This window comes from Ictidomys tridecemlineatus, chromosome 6, assembly GCF_052094955.1.
Source record: "Ictidomys tridecemlineatus isolate mIctTri1 chromosome 6, mIctTri1.hap1, whole genome shotgun sequence".
Classification (NCBI taxonomy): domain Eukaryota; kingdom Metazoa; phylum Chordata; class Mammalia; order Rodentia; family Sciuridae; genus Ictidomys; species Ictidomys tridecemlineatus.
The window spans coordinates 189,838,831-189,858,143 of NC_135482.1; the positions used below are offsets into that span (position 1 = coordinate 189,838,831).

The 19,313-nt window shown below is 46.6% G+C and overlaps 1 protein-coding gene across 5 annotated transcripts in view; it reads right to left on the reverse strand.

The window, feature by feature from the left end:
- Positions 1–19,313, reverse strand: part of Ggact (gamma-glutamylamine cyclotransferase) — a 33,728-nt gene that overhangs the window by 7,059 nt on the left and 7,356 nt on the right. The window contains exons 2-3 of one of the 5 annotated variants that reach the window (XM_040281698.2): positions 9,873–9,994; positions 2,640–2,691 (exon numbers count right to left, since the gene is read on the reverse strand). The gene's annotated coding sequence lies outside the window, so the exon portion shown is untranslated. The other 4 variants (XM_078016292.1, XM_040281699.2, XM_040281700.2 and 1 more) reach the window with 4 other exon arrangements.

The window sequence follows — 19,313 nt, forward strand, 5'->3', positions numbered from 1 at the left end:
TTTGGGGGAGGCTTGAGATTCCATATGAATTTTAGGATGGAATTTCTTATTTCTTATTTCTGGTGGTTTTGATAAGGATTGTGTTATGTATGTTGACTGCTTGAGGTGGTACCGACATTCTAACAATATTATCTTGCAGATCACAAATATGGGATGTCTTTCCTTTTGTGTCTTAATTTCATTTAATGTTTGATAGTTTTCAGTGTACAAATCTTTTACCCACTTGATTAAGCTTATTGGTTTAGTTCATTTCTAAGTATTTTATTCTTTTTGATGCTAGTCCAATGGTTCATTGTTATAGACTATAAGAATACAGCTGACTTGTGTTGATTTTGTATCCTGAAACTTTACTGAATTCACTTATTCTTTCTAATAGGTTTTTTTTTTTTTTTTTTGGTGGAACTTTTAGGTTTTTTTAATAGACAAGACGATGGTGTCTACAAATAGAGTCACGTTCACTTCTTTCCAATTTGGATGGCTTTTGTTTCTTTTTCTCACCCGATTGCTCCAGCCGAGTCTCCTACTACCGTGTTGGGTGGAGGTGGTGAAAGCAGGCGTGAGGCTTTGTTCCGGATCTTCGGGGTGAGAGTGGTAAGCTGGAGGCTTTCCACAGATGACTCTGCTCTGTTGAAGTCATTTCCTTCCACGCCTAGTTGGAGCGTTTTTACCAAGAAATAGCACTGAATCCTGTCAGATGCTTTTTCTGTATCAGGGTTTTTTCCTCCGTTCTGTAATGAAGTATATTATGGTGGTTAAACTGTATGTGGTAGGGGGAGCACTCGGGATTGAACCCAGGAAAGCTCTACTTCTGAGCTTTTTAAAATTTTCAGACAGGGTCTTGCTAAGTTGCTGAGGCTCACCTCAAAATTGTGATCCTCCTGCCTCAGCCTCCTGAGTTGCTGAGATTACAGGTGTGGCCACTAAATAGGCAAAGTGATGGATTTTTGTATGTTGACCCACCCTCCTATTCCCAGGGTAAATCCCACTTAACCATGAACATGATACTTCCAATGGATGGTGAATTCTGTGGGCTCTGTCCTCGTAAGGATGTGGCATCAGTCCTCATGGGGGAGTTAGTCTGCAGACCTCTTCATGTCCTTGCCGGCTCTAGTCCTAAGGTCATGCTGGCTTCATGGAGTGAATCTGGATTGATTTCAGGAAGACCGCGGCTAGTTCTTTAAGTATTGGGTAGAACTCACCAGAGAAGCCATCTGGCCCTGGGCTTTTCCTTTGGGGGAGTGTGGGGTGAGCACTTCTCTCTCTCTTCTCAGCAGCTGTCAGTGGTGACCTCTTCCGCCGTCTGGCTGGAGTTCTGGAAGCCGGCTGCTCCACCTGGCCAGCCCTTTGGTTGCAGGTCGCTGTCCACACCCCTCCTGTGGCCCTTTTTATTTCCGTAAGGTTTCTGGTGTTAGTTATTTGGTCAACTTTGCCCTTCTTTTCCGTCTACCGACTCGTATTTTATTGTTTTCCTCTGTTGTCCGTTTTGTTTATCTCTGCTCTAACCTTTACTGTCCCTTTACGTCTCCCAGCTGGGGCTTTCATGTGCCTTCCTTGCTGTCACGTGCAGCCATTTCCAAGGGTGCTGTGAAGATCGCAGCCAGTGGGACACAGGAGAAGTGCACTTCAGTGGCCAGGACGACGCAGAGCGTGCCTGGGTTCCTGGGCCTGGGATAGCATGGGAACCCTGCGCTGACCAAGCGGGCCCTTGGGCCATACCTGGGAAGGGCCATTGCCGGAGAGTTGTGGGAAGGTACTGCGTCTTCAGCCCTGGGCCTCCAGCACCCCGTGCTTCCCACCACCCTGGTGATGGCGAGAGTCTTGGGTGAAATGCAAGAGCCTAGTTTAATACAGAACAGACGGGGCAGCTTAGGTGCGACTGATGGGCTTTTCCAGAGCAAGATCAGGGCTGCTGTTCAGATCTGGTTTAATGTGAAGTAGAGGTCCCCAAGCAGCCTTAAAAGTGACACTCAAGGAGCAGGGTTCTACAGGACCAGACACCACGTGGGCCCAGCCCCGCAGAGCCACATCAGATGGGGTGGCCCAGTGTTCTGTGGTTAGATGTTTAAGGACACAGTGCACTGTGACAACGGCAGCCCTAACTCTAAAGCCACCTCCACCACCCAGCAGTCGTAGGTCTGGGGGAGAGTCTGTCGTGTTTCCCTGTGAGCCAGTCTCTACCAACTGCCTACTGTGTGCCAGGCACGCGCCCCGGATGCAGCCCATTCCCTCCTCCTTGACCTCCTTACTCCAACTGCCTTCTTTAGCAAGATCTTACAAAAAGATCTGCTCACTGCATTCTTGATCAAGCCTCTAGAAATATAAATGAGTACCTAGAAGTGGGAGAGGAAACCAAGCCATCTGGGTACAGGCTATGGTCTTATTGCTGAGAAGCAAGAGTGCTCAGAAGAGGACACCACGCAGGAGGATCGTGATGAGCCCCAGAACGTGACCTTCTTCTGCAGCAAATGATAGCTTATTCCCAAACAAGAAACCAGGCAATAGAAGTTAACCTTCTTGTCTAGGAAATACATCTGTAAGTGTGTCCTTTATAATGTAACGTTAGTTTGAAAACATGGCTGCCTCCTGCAACAAAAATCGTTCTGCATTTCTGGCTTCTCTCCTAAGAAAAACATCCTTACCTTTTTTGATTATGTTTTGAACACACAGAGATCCTCAGGAAGCAACCTGTCCCTGTGGGATGGAGAAAGGATCAGAGTTAAGCACCGAAACAAGCAATTAATTCCCATTAGAGGATTAAGGCACTCATGTTCGCTTTGAATCAGAAAAGCAAATTGTGGACAAAATGGTGTATAGCCAAGAGGTGGCTTGTCATGGCTAATAAACTGGAGAACCGAGGAGCACCCCAAGTGCACCCCGAGGCCAGGAGCGGGCAGGTCCTGTTGTGGGATAGGATCCCTTTCTCTTTGTGATACTGTAACAAATACTGGGAGAAAGTACAGTTTGTGGCACATGCTGCTGCCCTTACTCTAACAGATGTGGCCATGAGGAAGTCTGAAAGTCTGTGTCCCCACCCCTTAGGCCTAGATTACACCTCTTACCACTGAAACAGAATCAAAGGCAGTCTCACGCGGGACAGCACAACGTCCTGGTCGCGAGAGCCGCCTCCTGGTGAACTCTCAGGGCGGAGGTGTGCTCTGCCTGGGGACTGAGGAGCCCAAAGCTGAACCTCTGTCCCAAACCCAGCTGGCCAGGAACACTGCGACCATCCAGGGGTCAGTCTGGAGGTGGAATGGGCTCAGGGAGCCTCGAAAAGTTTGAGTTCAGCAAAATCTGGCTGGTTTAAATTGTCAATATTTTTAAAAAAACAAAAATCAAAAAAACCCCTCATGGCAACGTGCCTCTGGCCGGCACCGCTGGACACGCTGTCACTCGCTTGGCACTCGGGAAGCGCAGGCCATCTATCGTTTCAAATTTCATCACTGAAGCAGAAATGGAGAGGATCGGGCCTCCATGTGATCGTGGATCCGCCTGCTTCACTTCCCTCCTAGCCACCTGGTGGCAAGAGTGTAAAAGGCAGGACTTCGGAGCTGATTAGACCGTTTACAAAGGCACTATTTCACATGCCCGTCCACCCCCAAATCACACCAGGTGAGCTGCACAAGAAAAGGGCTGATACTTCCTTATTCTTGACTTGCCAAAGGATTTTAAAGAGTCACTGCCTTCTCACAAAGTGACCTTTAAGAAAGGTGCCTCAATAAAGTGTCCCTTCTGTTTGTGTTCAAATTCAGACACAAGGAAGCAGGAGGAAATCCGTGCACTGTCCCTTCCAGCTCTTCTCCCGGAAAAACCCATCCCTCACAAAGCACCGTGCCTGCTGTCGGCAGTAGAGGGACAGGTTGGGGTGGACAGCAGCTCTGCCCCTCATTGCAGGCTGGGGGCCATGGGCTGTCACCACAGCCTCTGGCCAGGGAACTGCCCAGCACAGAGCTCACCTGTCCTTTCACTTGCGCCTCCTTAGCTCCTGTTATTCGCCATCTTGTGTCCAAGCTGCATCCCGCAGTTCATGCAGAGCACAGTGGGTGGAGCTCAGGCCACCCTGTCCCAACTGAACACTCAGTGCCAACCACTGCCCTAGTCCTCAGGTGACCAGCAGCTGCTGTGTGCTGGGCATCTGCCCGGAGCATGCACGCAGGTGACGGGGTGCTGGGAACGCAGCAGGCGGCACTGCTGGTGGCACGTCCTCTCCCGGGAGGACTTTCCGCAGAAACCCCGTGGCCTCTCAGTGCAGTCTCCTCCCCTCCCCCGTGGTCACACTGCTTCCCAGGAGAGGAGGCCGGGTGTCTGATATAGTTACACATTAATTCTTCAGAAGTCTCTCAGAACTCTAGGAAGCAGGTGAAAAAACAAAATGCCGTGAACTTTAAACTCGGGCCTGGCCTTCGAGCACCAGGGGTCTGAGGTCACCCTTCCCTGCGGCCCGGCGCCGTGCCAGGCAGGGCTGCGGCGCATCCTGTGGGCGCTTTGATGCTTTCATCTCCCGCTCGCCAGCTCTCTCAGAAAGTCAAGGGCTTCCTGCTGCAGCCAGGCCCCACCGGCCCCTCTGGGTGCCCCGGAATGAGGCTGGCAGAGCAACCCCCAGCTTCACTGCAGGCCAGTGGACACCATGCCTTCAACCCAGAGGCTGGGCCCCCGCCACCCTCACAATCTAGGGAAACAAACGGTGCTTTAAGGGGTCCTAGGAGCACCACCTTTGGCAACCGTTCCATGGGATTTTACTCTTGGTTATGATAAAATTACTCTTTTAGTCCCTATCATATTAAAAACTATTGTGTTACCGTCTTCGGAACGCACACTGACCACCAATGCAGACTTGACCCTCCCTGCTCCCACCTGGAGGGACAGATGACCTGCTGAGCACCAGGGCTAGGCACAGCCCGGCGGTCATGCAGCTGGCCCCTGCTGCTCCCAGGGGACTTGGCAGCCTGAAAACAGGTCTGGGGCCAGCAGCTCCAATGCCAGAGATGGTGCCAATGCCCTATGGTGCCCCTTAGGAATTCTGGTGCCACCTGCAACTTGGCAATTAAATGCAACAGGGCAGCCACCTTGGAGTGACAGCACGGGCCCCACCTGCTCTATGCTGAGAGATCCACTGTACTCTCTAGGTCCTGCTCAAGATCCTGCTCCAGGCTACACAGCAAGATAGTCTTGTCCCTAGGGACACTCAAAAGCCCTTACGTACAGGATACCGGTGCAAATCCACGGGCATCTCACTCTGAGGGGCTCTGCACCACTTCAGATCCATAGCCTGCCAGAAAAGCTAGGCCCAGAAAGAACAAAGTGCCCCAGACCCCTAATATGACCCAGGGAGCTGGGCCTGAAACAGAGGGCTCAGTGCTCAGAGGGGACAGATAGCTCTAGCTATGAAGTGTGATCTAGGACCCACGAGACCCATCTCAGCGGGTAGGGGGCAGTGGGCACTCCCTGGGAGGCACGGCACATTGCAGGGCCGGGAGATGGTGACAATCGACCCTGTTCTAGGTGGTTCCATGGGGCAGCCATCTGTCTGTACCTCCTCCTGTATGCCTAATCTGGGACTTTGGTTGAATGCAAAGTAGAGCTCAAAGAAAACTGACCTATAAATAAACGCTACAGGAGCTCAGGAAAGGCAGGCAGGTTGCAGGCCGCTCGGGCTCGGTCATTATTACCAGTATCAATAGTCCAGCACACTCCTCAGTCCCTGATCAAAAGCAGACACTCAGCATATTAGATTAGGGTTTCCACAGAATCTGAATATTTTCAAAGTACTTCTACAAATAGTGATGGTGGCCTCTTAGGCTCAGTCACTTTCTGGAACCCAACATGCAATAAACAAAACAATACAGACTGCTCTGTGTTTACTACCTGGGTTCACAGAAGAGTGGCAGAGTCAAGGTCAGTTGCTCAGAGGTATGGACGAGGGGTGCATGGGACGTCTGTGGCCCTGGACACTGGGGCGCACAGTCAAAGCCTCTGTGCCCATCCAGGGCCCCGGCCCTGCTGGCTGTTGATCAAACAGTGATTTTCCACACTTGGCTACTAAGAGACACAGCACATGGTTGGTCTGTTTTCCAGGCTGCCGGAGCTTTCAACTTACTTGCTGGCAGTTGCTCAAAGTATGTTATTGAGCCTCGAGTCCCTTGACTGGCTGGCCTGAAACAGGACTGACTGTGTACTGAAGTACTATTTAAAGGGTTTCTTCAGAGACTTCTTATGCTCAGATTAGCATAGTCCTTATTTTATATGTTTCTTAGGTGAGAAATGGAGAGTTTTGGAAAGCAAACTCATATTCAGGTTAAAAAAAATCCAGAAGAACAATTATAAAATATCACACAAAGTCATTCTCTTCTCCTTGAAGTGATTTGCTAACAAAACATTCTAGAAGGATAAGAACCTGACTCACTGCCTAGTACATGCAATCAGGAGCTAAAGGGAACTGCAAACCCAACGACCGCAAGAAACCAACAAATGAGCTGCACAGTGGTCACCTGGCCTCTGCCAACAGCAACCAGCTGGTCAGGAGTCATCCGAACTCCATTTTCAATGGGCCTGGAAATCAGGATTCAATTCTTTTGGTAGCAATGACACATTTATGTTTCTCTAAAAATATCATTAAAGCCAGCTTTAACTGCTCTGCAAAGACATTGACTACCTACAAGGAATCAGGCAGGAGGCAGCAGATAAACACAAACCTGGAAAAGGTGAGTGCCCACGGTAGTACACCCCCAAGGAAATGAGAGCCCCCCCATACCCCGCAAACTGCTGGCTCTCACACACAAAGCTCTATTTTTAAACACTAAAAAATTAAGCCTTTAAAAATATAGAAGCTAGAACTCAAAATTAAGCCTGATGGGCTCTTGGACTAATTGCTATCCCCAAAGCATTCAAATCCTTTCTGTGCTTGTATAATTACCCCAAGTTAAATTCAATTAAAACTCTGATTTACAAGAAGGGAGTCAGGGAGGAAATTAAGGGCACATTACTGAACAAGCTTTTACGTAGTATGCATCAAGTGGAATCATTTACTCACATTCCTGAGTCCTCACGTTGCCCCTGGTACTATTCGCTGTCAGAAGCCTGAGCTCTGAGTCCAAATCTGATCTATATTGGGGCTGAGCAAACTGGACCCACCCAGCAAACTGAATCTGACCCTATCATACCTATATACAACTATGTAGAGCTTTTTGTGTGTGTGGCACTGGAAGTTGGACCCAGGGTGCTCTACCACTGAACCACATCCTATTTAAACTTTCTTTTGAGGGAGGTCTTGTTAAATTGCTGAGACTTGAACTTGCATCCTCCTGCCTCAGCCTCCCAAGTAGCTGTGAGTAGCTGTGATTACAGGTCTGGCCACCATGCTGGCTGGATCCCACTTGAGCTCTATCAAGTGGGAACAGTGACAAAAGGGGGGACAGGGGACAGGGGTTGGGATGGAGGCTGGAGCCAGCACACCAGTTCCTCAAGCTTAAGCCCCCTGGCTTCTCTAGTATTGGGGTGGGTTCCAGGACCCACCTAAATATTAATAAAAACCCCATTTTTGTATATACTGGACTATGAAAAAGCACTTAAAGCCAATGTGGAGTCCACTCCGGACCACAAAATCCCTTGTTAAGAGGTAAACCCCCTTTCCTGTGTCATGGTTATATAGGGACAGATGGCGGCTCCCCTCAGTTTATGAACTTGTTCAAATAAATCTTTTTCAAAACAACAGCACAAGATCTTTGTTTTTCTTTCCTTTTTTTTTTCTTTTTAAGAGAAAACCGTCTATTCAGTGAATTTCTGGATTGCATAACTCAGGCATGGAGGCATGTGAGGCATTTAACTCTTTTTTTTTTTTTTGTCTATAGGAGCTCTGTCATTTCCCTGCCCAAACTACTTTCTTTTTGGTGGGGGGCAGGTGTGGTTACTGCAGATTGAACCCAGGGGCAGTCTACCACTACATCCCAGCCCTTTTTTAAAAAATATTTTTTAGTTGTAGAGGGACACCATACCTTTATCTGTTTATCTTTGTGTGATGTTGAGGATGGAACCCAAGGCCTTGCACATGCTAGGTGAGCACTCTACCACTGAGCCACAGCCACAGCCCCACCCTAGTCCTTTTTTTATTTTGAGACAGGATCTTGGTAAGTTGCCCAGGTGGCCTTGAGCTTGCCATCCTCCTGCCTCAGCCTCCAGAGTAGCTAGCACTAAAGGCATACGTCACCACTCCCAGCCCCAAACTACTTTTTCAATTAACAAACAAAAATTGTACAGGTAAACAGGAAGAAGAAGGGACTCTCTCCTCTGCCTCTCAGCTGTCCAAGCTAAGCAAACCTCTTTTGTCCCACTTGGGATCAGTCCACACAGCCCACAAGGAACCTGCTGGCCCCTTCCTACCCCTTGGCTGGCACTGACAGACTTCACCTCTATCTCAGTAATTCCCCCAAAAGAGGAAAAGTGACTACCCAGAGGGCATGCCTCACAAACCACGTGCTTTTGGGGGGTTAACCAGAGGCCCAGTTGAAGGCCTTAAATGTTCAGCTCTTTACTCCTCCCTAGAAACCCAGCTCTGCATCCGCCTGCACCTGGTACTGAGGTGGCAAAGGAGGGAGCAGAGAAGGGGCAGGACGCATAGAGAGAATACCCTGATCCCTTAGAAGTTCAACATTTCTCCTCCAAAATTCACACAAACCTGGCATTGTTTTAATACAACAATGATCTCCCTATTTTCCAGTTCAGGGACTTCTCTCCCTTCTTCCTATTCCTGCATTTGAAATAAAGGTCACTTTCCAGGAGGTGGGCCCTTCACAGAGGCAAGCCCTCCTCCCCAGCTGTCAATACCCAAGGGGAGAAGAGGGGCTGTCTGACCAGGAAGCTCCTGAGGTGCCCTCCCACCGATTCTGTGGGCTCTGCGAGAGCCCTGACCCCAGCTCGCAACTCAACTGGCTGCAGGGGACCCTTCTCCTCCATGTACAAAGCCAGGTATGAATGCAGCCCAACCCAGGTCTTTCTTAAAGACTAGAGAGAGCCAGGTGGACGCTGAGTCGTTTGTGGATTCCACCTCATGGCCCTCACCAAGGAGGGACATCCTTATATGTACATTACAATTGAGGAATATAATGAATAACTTCACACCAAGAAATTCTACAATATAGATGAAACAGAAAAGTTTTCTAAAGGCAGACACAAAGGACCAAAGCTTATTCCAGAAGACACGACGACCTGAACAGCCCTCTACCTATTCATACGCCTTCACTCGGTTTAGAACCTGTGCATAGAGGCAGATGGCTTCAGAGGTCAATCCTACCCATGCTTAGAAACTTAGGAGGAAATAACACCAGCATTACACAAAATTCCCAAAACTAGAAGAGGAAGCCACACTCATAATTCCGTGTGTGTGTGCGTGCGTGCGTGCGTGAGAGAGAGAGAGAGAGAGAGAGAGAGAGAGAGAGAGAGAGAGAGAGAGACTACGGATTAAACCCAGGGCATTCTACCACTGAGCTATAACCCTAATCCTTTTAATTTTTTTAAATTTGAGACAGGGTCTTGCTTAGGTGCCCAGGCTAACCTTGAACTTGTGACCCTCTGTCACAATGGCAAAAGTTTGACATCTACAGTCGAGGGGAGAGTTAAAGAATGTCCATGTGCTTCTTCCCTTTTCAATGTTTTATTTACTCAAATCATATCATACAATATCACTCTATAGGTTCTTAATCAAAGAATGATAATCCTTAATGCTGGGCATTGCAACAGACATAATCAATTCAAAGCAAACAATTCTAATTAATTCTAAGCACTGCAAACATACTTAAGACAGACCTATTGCAGACATTCCCTCTGCACGCCAAGCTTAAATGCTAGATTTAAAGTCTTAAGTCCAGCAGATGCACACTCACTTAGACCACAGCAACCAGGTCAGGAACCGATAGAGGCTTCTCCTGGGGTGGAGTTGAGTTGATGGCTGGCTGAGAAGATGGTCATAAGGGGAAGTCATTTTCTCACCAGAGTCAAGAGGCTGCTGTGGAGTTTGAGAGTGGTGAGGACAGACGGATGAGAACAGTTAGGATGTCAGTCCAGATCCTCATCAGGCTCAGGCTTGTGTGCATCAGTGTTGGCTGGCTGAATGTCTGCTCATTTGCTCCATCATTTATGCTAATTTTGGGGGCTTCTGACCACCCTTTCAATCCTTATCAGCTGTTACCAGGTTTCTCAGTGACATCTTTCATTCTGAGGTCATCTAGTCTGGTGGTCTCTGCCCTGAACTTTTGCCTTTTGCCTTTATCAGGGTGAAGGCAAATGACAGAAACTTCACTCTGAGTTTTTTCAGGGTTGTGGAAAGTGACTTATTTTATCAGGCTATGCCTGATGACCATATTGGAGGGCTCCGTAGGTGTACCTGGTAGGGAGTGCAGTTTGATTTCAAAATGGAGTTACTTAGGCTAAGGCCCTTCTTAAGTTAAGGCCATCCCTACACCCTCATGCCTCAGTTCCAAAACTGCTGGATTACAGGTGTGCATCACAACACCTGGCTTGCTATAAGTGCTGAAGAAGTAAGCACTTAATTCCACTTATGGTTCCAAAACCAAATAAATACATTGGTACAAATGAATGAGAACTACAGGCTACTATCATAAACATAAATGCAGAAGTCTTCTACAAATATTAGCAAAGTTGGGGCTGAGCATGTGGCTCAGCGGTAGAGCACTCGCCTAGCACAATGCAAGACCCTGGGTTTGATCCTCAACATCACATAATAATAAATAAAATAAAGGTATTATGTCCAACTACAACTAAAAAATAAAATATTAAAATATATTAGCAAAGTTAATCTAGCAGTATATAAAAGGTGTTATACATCGTTACCAAGAAATGTTTCACCCACCCTAGCAATGTAAGATAGTTTAATATTTAAAAATTAATGACTCACCAGAGGAGGACATTAAAATAGAAAAACCTGGGATAGGATTGTGGCTCAGTGGTAGAGTGCTTGCCTAACACGGGCGGGACCCCGGTTCAATTCTCAGCACCACATAAAAATAAAGGCATTGTGTTGTGTCCATATACAAAAAAAAAGAGAGAGAGAGAGAGAGAAAAAAAGAGAGATTCTCTCTCTCTCTCTCTCTCTCTCTCTCTCTCTCTCTCTCTCTCTCTCAAAAAAAAAAAAAAAATAGAAAAATCTTAAGATGATCTTGAGAGATGCAGAACAAGCACTTGACAAAATTCAACAAATCCGGGATAAAAATTCTCAATAAACTGGGAATAGAAGATGACTTTCTCAACCTGGTAAGAGGCAGCTAGGAATCACTGACAGCCTGCAGCCTTCCTCACGGTGAGTGACCAAACAGGGCCCCCGGTACTGGAGGAAGGTGAAGACGTCTACTCTTCCCAGTTCTATTCAGCAGGAACTAACTATCCTTTTACTTTTCCCATTGCCATGACTTTCTGTATAGAAAATACTAAGGAATACACAAAAAAGTGATTAGAACTAAAGAGTTTAGCAAGAATTTAAGATACAAGGTCAATATATAAAAATAAGCCAGGCATGGTGGTGCACACCTGCAATCCCAGAGACTCAGGAGGCCAAGGCAGGAAGATCACAAGTTCAAGGCCAGTGTGTTTTGATGGAGAATGGATGTAGTTAAAATGCTTACTCTCCCTAAATTGGGCTATAAATGCAACTTAGACTCTATCCCAAAATAAAAATAGATAAATAAAAAAGGCTGGGAATGTAGCTCTGTGGTAGAGTGCCCCTGGGTTCAATCTGCAGTACCACAGAAATGAATAAATGGATTAATTAATAAATGCAATCAACTGTATTTTTATATACTGGTAGAGAAAAAATGGAACTTGGAAATTTAAAAACTCTAGTACTATTTACAATAGCACAAAAAAAAAATCGAGATACTAAAGGTCAAATTTAACAAAATGTGTGCAAGACTCAAGCACTGGAAATTCAAAAACTGTTGAAATTCAATATCTAAGTAGAATGGAGATATACTGTGTTTTGATGGAGAATGGATGTAATTAAAAATGCTTACTCTCCCTAAGTTGGGCTATAAATTCAACCTAATTTTAATGAAAATTTCAAGGTTTTTTTTTGTAGATTGATAAGCTGAATCTAAAATTTCATAAAAGGTCAAAGGATCTAGAACACTCAAAACAATATTGAAAACGGTGAACAAAGTTTGTAGTTGAAAACCTCAAAGCTACAATACAGACAGCAAGGAATTAGACGAAAGATAGACATGGAAATCAGTGCAATGTTCTTTGGCGGGTAGGATGTGAATGTACTAAAACCACCCACTTGTACACTTGAGGATGGCAAATTCTGTGGAATGTAAATTGTGGCATTTAAAAAAAAATCAATGGAAGAGAGTGCACAAGTGGATCCACCCTTGTATGGTCAACTGCTTTCAGTAGAAGTGCCGAGAGAATTCATGGGGTGTGGACAGTCTTTAAACAAATGGTCCATGTTCATGTGCAAAAAAACCCTCATCTTCACTCTGTGTTGCTAAACTTAGAATGTATCCAAACGTAACAGCTAAAACTTTTAGAAAGGAAATCTTTTGCTAGAACACAAAAAGCCATTTTAAAAACAGTAAGTTTGATAGCATGAAATTTTAAAACTTCTGAAGACAAGTAAATAAAAAGGCAAATGCAGACTAGAAGAAAGTATCTGTAAAACTTATATCTGGTAAAGGACTTCTATCCAGAATGCAAAAAGAACTCCCATGACTCAAGAAGAAGAAAATAACCTAAGTAATAACAGGCAAAAGATGGCATGAACAGATGTTTTACCAAAGATGAATGAATCTCAAGTAAGCAATGAAAAGACACAACTAGTAGTCATTAAGGAAAAGCAAAAAAAAAAAAAAAAAAATCACAATGCTGCTATTACATATGTATTAGTATGGCTAAAACTGAAAAATACTAGCATCAAGTGTTGGCAAGGATGTAATATAACTGAAACTCTCAGACATTTGAAACAACTTTGGAAAATAGCTTGACAGACTTTATAGAGTTAAACATACATTTGCAAGCTCACTTTGGGGAATGAAAATATCCAAGATTGGGCTCAGCAGTAAGTAAGACGCTCCCCTAGCATGTGTGAGGCACTGGATTTGATCCTCAGCACCACATATAAATAAATAAAATAAAGGTATTGTGTCCACAGCTCTTCTGTTCATAGCAGCCAATAACTGGAACCAATCCTGAGGCCCATCATCTGGAGACTGCGTGAACCAATCAAGGCACAGAGATACAAGACCCTGGATAAATTTCAGGGCACACGCCGAATGAGAGATACCAGACACCCAAGACTGAATACTGTGTGGAAGAGAAGGCACAGGACAGGGACAGAAAACAGGAATGGCTGCAAAGGGGCTGGAGGAAGGTTTGGGTGACACAGCTGTCCTGGGCCTTGACTTGCACTTGTCAACATTCGCTGAGCTTAAAGAAGAAACCACTGGACCTGTAGTTGATGGTGGATTTCATTGCATGTCATTAACAGAGACAATTTATCTGAAGAAAAGGCCAGCTCTGGAACGCAGTCATCTTCCTCCCACCTTGGGTTACCTGGGGTCATGTTAGTGCCAGTCTCAGGCCTTCTCTTGGCCACACAGGCTCACCCAGGCCTCTTCTATCCAGTTTGAAGGGCTGGGGCTGGGGCTCTCTGTTGTCTCATCCCAGTTCTCTGTCCTGGGAGCTTAGCTCCCCTCTATTTCTAGACGACATGATCCACAGCCCTGAGCTCCAGGTCCAGCCTGGCGGCTGTGTGGCTCCAAGCCACTTCCCCTGCCGTCCCAGCGGGGATCTGGGGGAGTCAGCCCTGGTTTAGTCTCAGGCACATGTGGCCTGCTGGACAAACACTTACTTCTATTGTTTTCACCTACTGACCCCTCCAGGCTGAGGACTCTTGTATCACTTGACCCCAGGAGTCCCTTCAGCCGCCTGGGGCTTTGTGAGAGACGCTCCATGTCTTCACATAATCTTTGTTTTCCTAGACTCTTGGCCAAGGTGCTTTTTTGTGTGTTCCTAGGACACAGTGTCCTACAGCACAATGGAGTTATTTTCTAAGAGCCAGAGCATGTGATCTAACAACACTGATATGTGTGCAAAGTAGGTCAGAACCTTTGAAATCAGGAGCATCTCTGACAGCCCAGGCTGCGCTTCCCCCTCTCCTTCAGGGCTCAGGGAGGGAGTGGGGTCTCATTTCATCACAGTGTACCCCTGCCCACCTCAGGGGAGCTCTGGCGACACTTGCCTGAGTCTCATTAAACACTAACTATCCAGGACGCTTCAACCTCTGGGTTCAGGTTCCCTATTACACTGCTCCCGTGACTTTTCCATTAATCATCCCCAAACTTCCTTGCACTTTGTTTTACATTGCCTTTTGGTTACATCTTCCTCTGGTAGAAGCAGGATTTCCACACTAGTTAAAAGCTGCCCTGGAGAGCTGCTTACTCTGACCATCATGAATATAAATGGCCAGGGAAGTTCTGCCTCTTGGTTCATTGCCCAAGTTCTGGACCCATTTTAGAACTGGGTCTTACCAAGAAGGACTCTTCTGAGACATGTGGCCTTTGTCTTTGCTGGTGCTATTAACCCAGAAATGATGAGATTTTGAAATGTGTGGAGTGGGTCAAAGATGGCAGCAGTGGGCATCTCTGAAGGCCACATAATACCACCTCAGAAGAAAAGCCCTCCCTGCAGAAAGTACTCCCTTGCTCAGGAGAGCTGGGCTGGGCTGGGGCCCTCCACTGCCCCGAGAGGAGCCTGGGCTCTGGGCCTTGGCAAATGGACAAACCTCTGAGCCTCGGTTTCTGCTGTGCTATGATGCCTGGCACCCCACAGAGGAGGGCTGCACATCCCCTGAGGGTGCACGGGTGCATGGGTGCCTGGCTGTGCAGGCCCAGCAGATGGAGTTGTTCTGAATGAGAGAAACCACTAGAAAAACATGGATTCTGCCCAACGGCTACTCCCCAGAGTCTCCCTGCTCGGAGAAGGTGCTGGACACAGAGCTTCGGAGCTGGACCTTCTGCAGCCCTTCTGCCAGAGTGGGATTCTAAGGGGCTGGATTTAGGGGGGCTCCTGGGGGCCTCACTTAGCCTCCCTGGGCTTTGGATGGCTCTGAGAAGGGGACAGAAGCGCTCATCTTGCCGACCGCACAAGCTCCAGCTTAAGGCTGGGTGATTGGGAGCAGGTGGAAATCTCTGTGAAACTGTATCCTACATCCTACAAGATGACATATCTGCCCACCGCCTGTGTGGCTTGACAGAGAGCACCCCAGCCGTTCTGCACAATCAAGTGTGGCGAGGCTGCGTCTCCGTTGCCCTGCCCAAGCACCTGTGTTAACTTCACACAGAAAACCCTCTTCCCCCAGCAGCCCGTCCTCTCTGAGCCTGTGTCGGTGTCATCCCGACCTGCTATCCAGAGCACCTGCCACTGCCAAGTGAAACCTCCTGCGTCGACTGACCTGGCCCCGCTGGGACCTAGGAGGAAACAGCACACAGACCCTCCCCCAGGCCACGGCTGGTAGGCAGCAGGGCTAGGACCTGCCCTTGGGGACCTGACTCTGAGTTCAAACTCTTCCTTTCTCAGAAACAAGCGCTGCCAAGCACCTGCCCTGTGCCCCCAGCTGAGACACTCACCTGGAACTGCAAAGCACACGCGGCCGACTTGGGTAAACCCAAAGTCCGTGGCTGTCGTGGGCTGACTCGGGTCCCCACCATATCTGCACAGTGTCTGGAGGTGAGACGATTAAGTTAAAATGAGGTCATGAGAGTGAGCTCCGGTCCAGCAGGGCCATTGACCCCCGAAGAGGAGATTAGGACACAGTCACACACAGAAAGGGGCACTGGCAAGCCAAGGAGGGAGGCCTCTGAAGAAACCAACCCTGTCATGCTTTGGTCTCAGAATTCCAGCCTCCAGAACCGAGAGAAAATAGACTTGTGCTGTTTAAGCCCCTGTCAAAGAACTGTGTTGTGATGGCCCAGCCTAAGCCATGCTGGCAAGAAACAGTGCAGATGAAGCCCACCTCTCTCCCACCCTGTTTGGGAACATCAGCTCCTGGTAGCCTCTACCCACTGCCCGGGCCTGGGCCTGCCCAACAGCTCTGGACCTGCCACCCACTCTCGGGCTTCTGGTCTCCCACCTTCCTCTCCAGCCAGTTCCTCTCCAGAGCCCCCATTCATTCAATTTCAGTTATTTTTCTCCTTTTGTGTTTTTCTCCTTTCTTTTTGTGACGCTGGAATCAAACCCATGGCCTTGCACACATGAGGCAAGTGTTCTACTTAAGAGCAGGTGGCACACTGTGACCCTCTCACCCTGCTCAGAGAGCAACATTGTAGAGAAAACCAGATGCTGGTCATCTGGTTCTTGGAATTCCCAATTAGCCAATTTCTTTTTTCTATTTGGATCACAAAGACTTGACAAAATAGTTTCCAATATTTAGTTTAAAATTCCCTTCACCAACAGGAAGGCGGGCTATCCAGGGTTACAGCTCACCGTTTGTTCCACACGTGCACACCACACTGACTGCAGAGGTCACGCTGAGTTCACTGTGGCAGGTACAGTGCTGGACAAGGGCTACCGGTGCCCACTGAGGCCATGGACTTGACTACTGTCCTGCAGCTCAAGGTCTATTACAGTGGACACGCTTATCCAAGGGGGGGAGCTATTGGTGGTGGGAGGGGCAGTTTAATTTTATATTTATGCTTTTGAATTACCACCTTCTTGATTAAAGGGGTTTTAAGCTCTGCGTACTGTAGAAACAGAGAGGGCAGGCACACTAACTCATTGTCATAGGATTTTCCAGAAAAGACTTCTGCTTAACCTTCATCTATATGGAACGTTCAATGAACCAAAAAAGCACCTTTTCCTAGTATCAAAGATTTAACATATCTAAACCTATATTTTTTAGAAGATACACTTCAAGCATGCAAATTATTTAAAAATATGTAAAAATAAATATGAAGCCCAGTACAGTGGTACACACTTGTAATTCCAGAGACTCAGGAGGTTGAGGCAGGAGGATTGCAAGTTTGAAGCCAGCTTCTGCAATTCAAAGAGGCCCTGTCTCAAAATTAAAAGTGCTGGGAATGTAGTAGCTGAGTGGTAGAGTCCCCTGGGTTCAATCCTCACTATCCCCCTGCCCCACACACACCTTCAGAATTAAAAGTTAGCCCTTTCCAAGTTAATACATGTTAGCCCTTTAAACATACCATCATTTTATATAACTCTGAGACTGTTTCCTGGAGAAGGCGGAGTACACATTTTAAGAGCATATGTTTTTACTCTTATGCTTCTAAGTTGACAAACATTAAGCAACAAGAAGGACCACTCCAAGAATGCAGAACATATGACATGGTTTGCTTTGAGCACCTAGTGTCACCAGCACAACAGATCTGGGCTCCAGTGCTCTGAGCTGGACGTGCAGGCAGCTGGGCCTCCGGAAGTCTCTGGAAGTTCCTCACCCATCTCTAGGTTTCTAAAGTCCCAAGAAATGTCACTGATTGCCCAGAAACTCTTAGAAAGGCTTCAACGGCTGCTCAGATGCCATATCACTACTTCTTTGTTCATGTGAAAGTGCCCCTGTGAGGGAAAGTTGTGCTGGGTCTCCTCGGGAGCTTGCAGAGTGTCCAAGAAAACCCCCTCTGAGGACAGTCTATAGCCCTTTCCTCACCTATGTGAAACACAAGGGCAGAGCAGCTGCACAGCTCGAGGCCCAAACACCAAGGCATTATAGAGACAGGGGCAAGGTGCAATGACACTGGTCTTAGCTCCCTGACTAAGGGAAGTAAGGGAAAATATTGACACAGTGGAGGGGAACTTCGGAAACACAGGGATCAGCACATGAGGACCACCCTTTGAAAGCAGGGAGATTGATTCTGCAAAATCCTCCAGAAGCAAGCCTTGGAGATGTGTCTCAGATGAACTCATCTACAATGCTGTCTCTGTAAGCAACAGGCAAAGGGTTGCTATTTAAGACATTATGAAAGTTTCTCTGAGTTACTTATCATAAACACTGCAATTTTGTGATATTGTTTTCAGATGGTAGCTGTTTGGTGTCATTCCTGGAAGCAGGAGCCAGTGCAGGCACAAGAACACATGCTTTTGCAGTAGGTGGGCCACACTTCCCTGTTAGCCTCGCCCTGCCATCTTTTAGCTGTGCACCCTTGTTCAAGGATTTTCGTCTCTCTGAACATCAGTTATAGCACTGAAAACCAGAACGAATAATGCCCACCTTGAGGACTAATGGATGGAGATAATGTATAGGCAAATTCTGGCTTTCAGGTGATTTTTAAGAACTATTAGTCTCCTTCTGACAGAAGGGTAAACCACAGAATTAGAAGGGATAGCTACTAGCCTGCATCACAGATACAGAGCCTAGCATACAGCTATATCTGATAAATATTCCTTTTAAACTTTTTGTTTTTTGCAATGCTGAGGATTGAACTCAGGGCCTCTCACATGCCAGGCAAGTGCCCTGTCCTACCTCTGAGCTACACTCCCAGTCCTAGTTCCTTTTAAAATTACATATCCATACAAAAGTGCATATACCAATTACCTAGTATGTTTGATTAATGTTCTTAAAAATCATATAGACTCTTCTCTTCACTAATAAACATGGAACAACATGGCACACTGAAAATGGCATGGCTTCCATGTTTCCAGCAGCAGCATTCACAATAGCCAAGCAATGGAAGCCACCCAAAGAATTCTAGTACAATATGAATAAACTGTGAGAACATTATGTTAAGTGAAATAAGCCAGTCAAAATGGACAAATAGAATATGATTTTACTCATAAGAAGTATCTTGAATAGATTTACAGAGACAGAAGATGGAATGGTAGTTACCAGGGACTGGGGGAAGAAGGGAATGAAGAGTTATTGTACAGACCTTCAGTTCTGCAAAATGAAAAAGTTCTGGAACTGAATAATAGCAAAGATGGCCCAATGATGTGAAGATACTTAACACTACTGAACTGTCACTTAAAATTGTCCAAGATGGTAAATTTTATTATGAATTTTTCCACATTAAAATTAAGTTTTCTGAATGATGTAACTTTTAAACTTTTAATAATGATGCAAGGTCATCATATAAATCATGTGGACTGTGCTGCTACAGATCCATGCAGTTTCCTGCCCAGAGCTGAATCCCATCACCTTTCAGGAAGTATTCTAGAACCTGCCTTCTTGAATAACTACCTGGAATTAGGGTATACATTCCAAGGGAAAAAAATGAAACTTGACATATCTCTACCACATAATGTTTGTGAACATTGTCAGAGAATTAAGACATTAAAGCTGGAAGAAACTTTAGAAATTACATGTT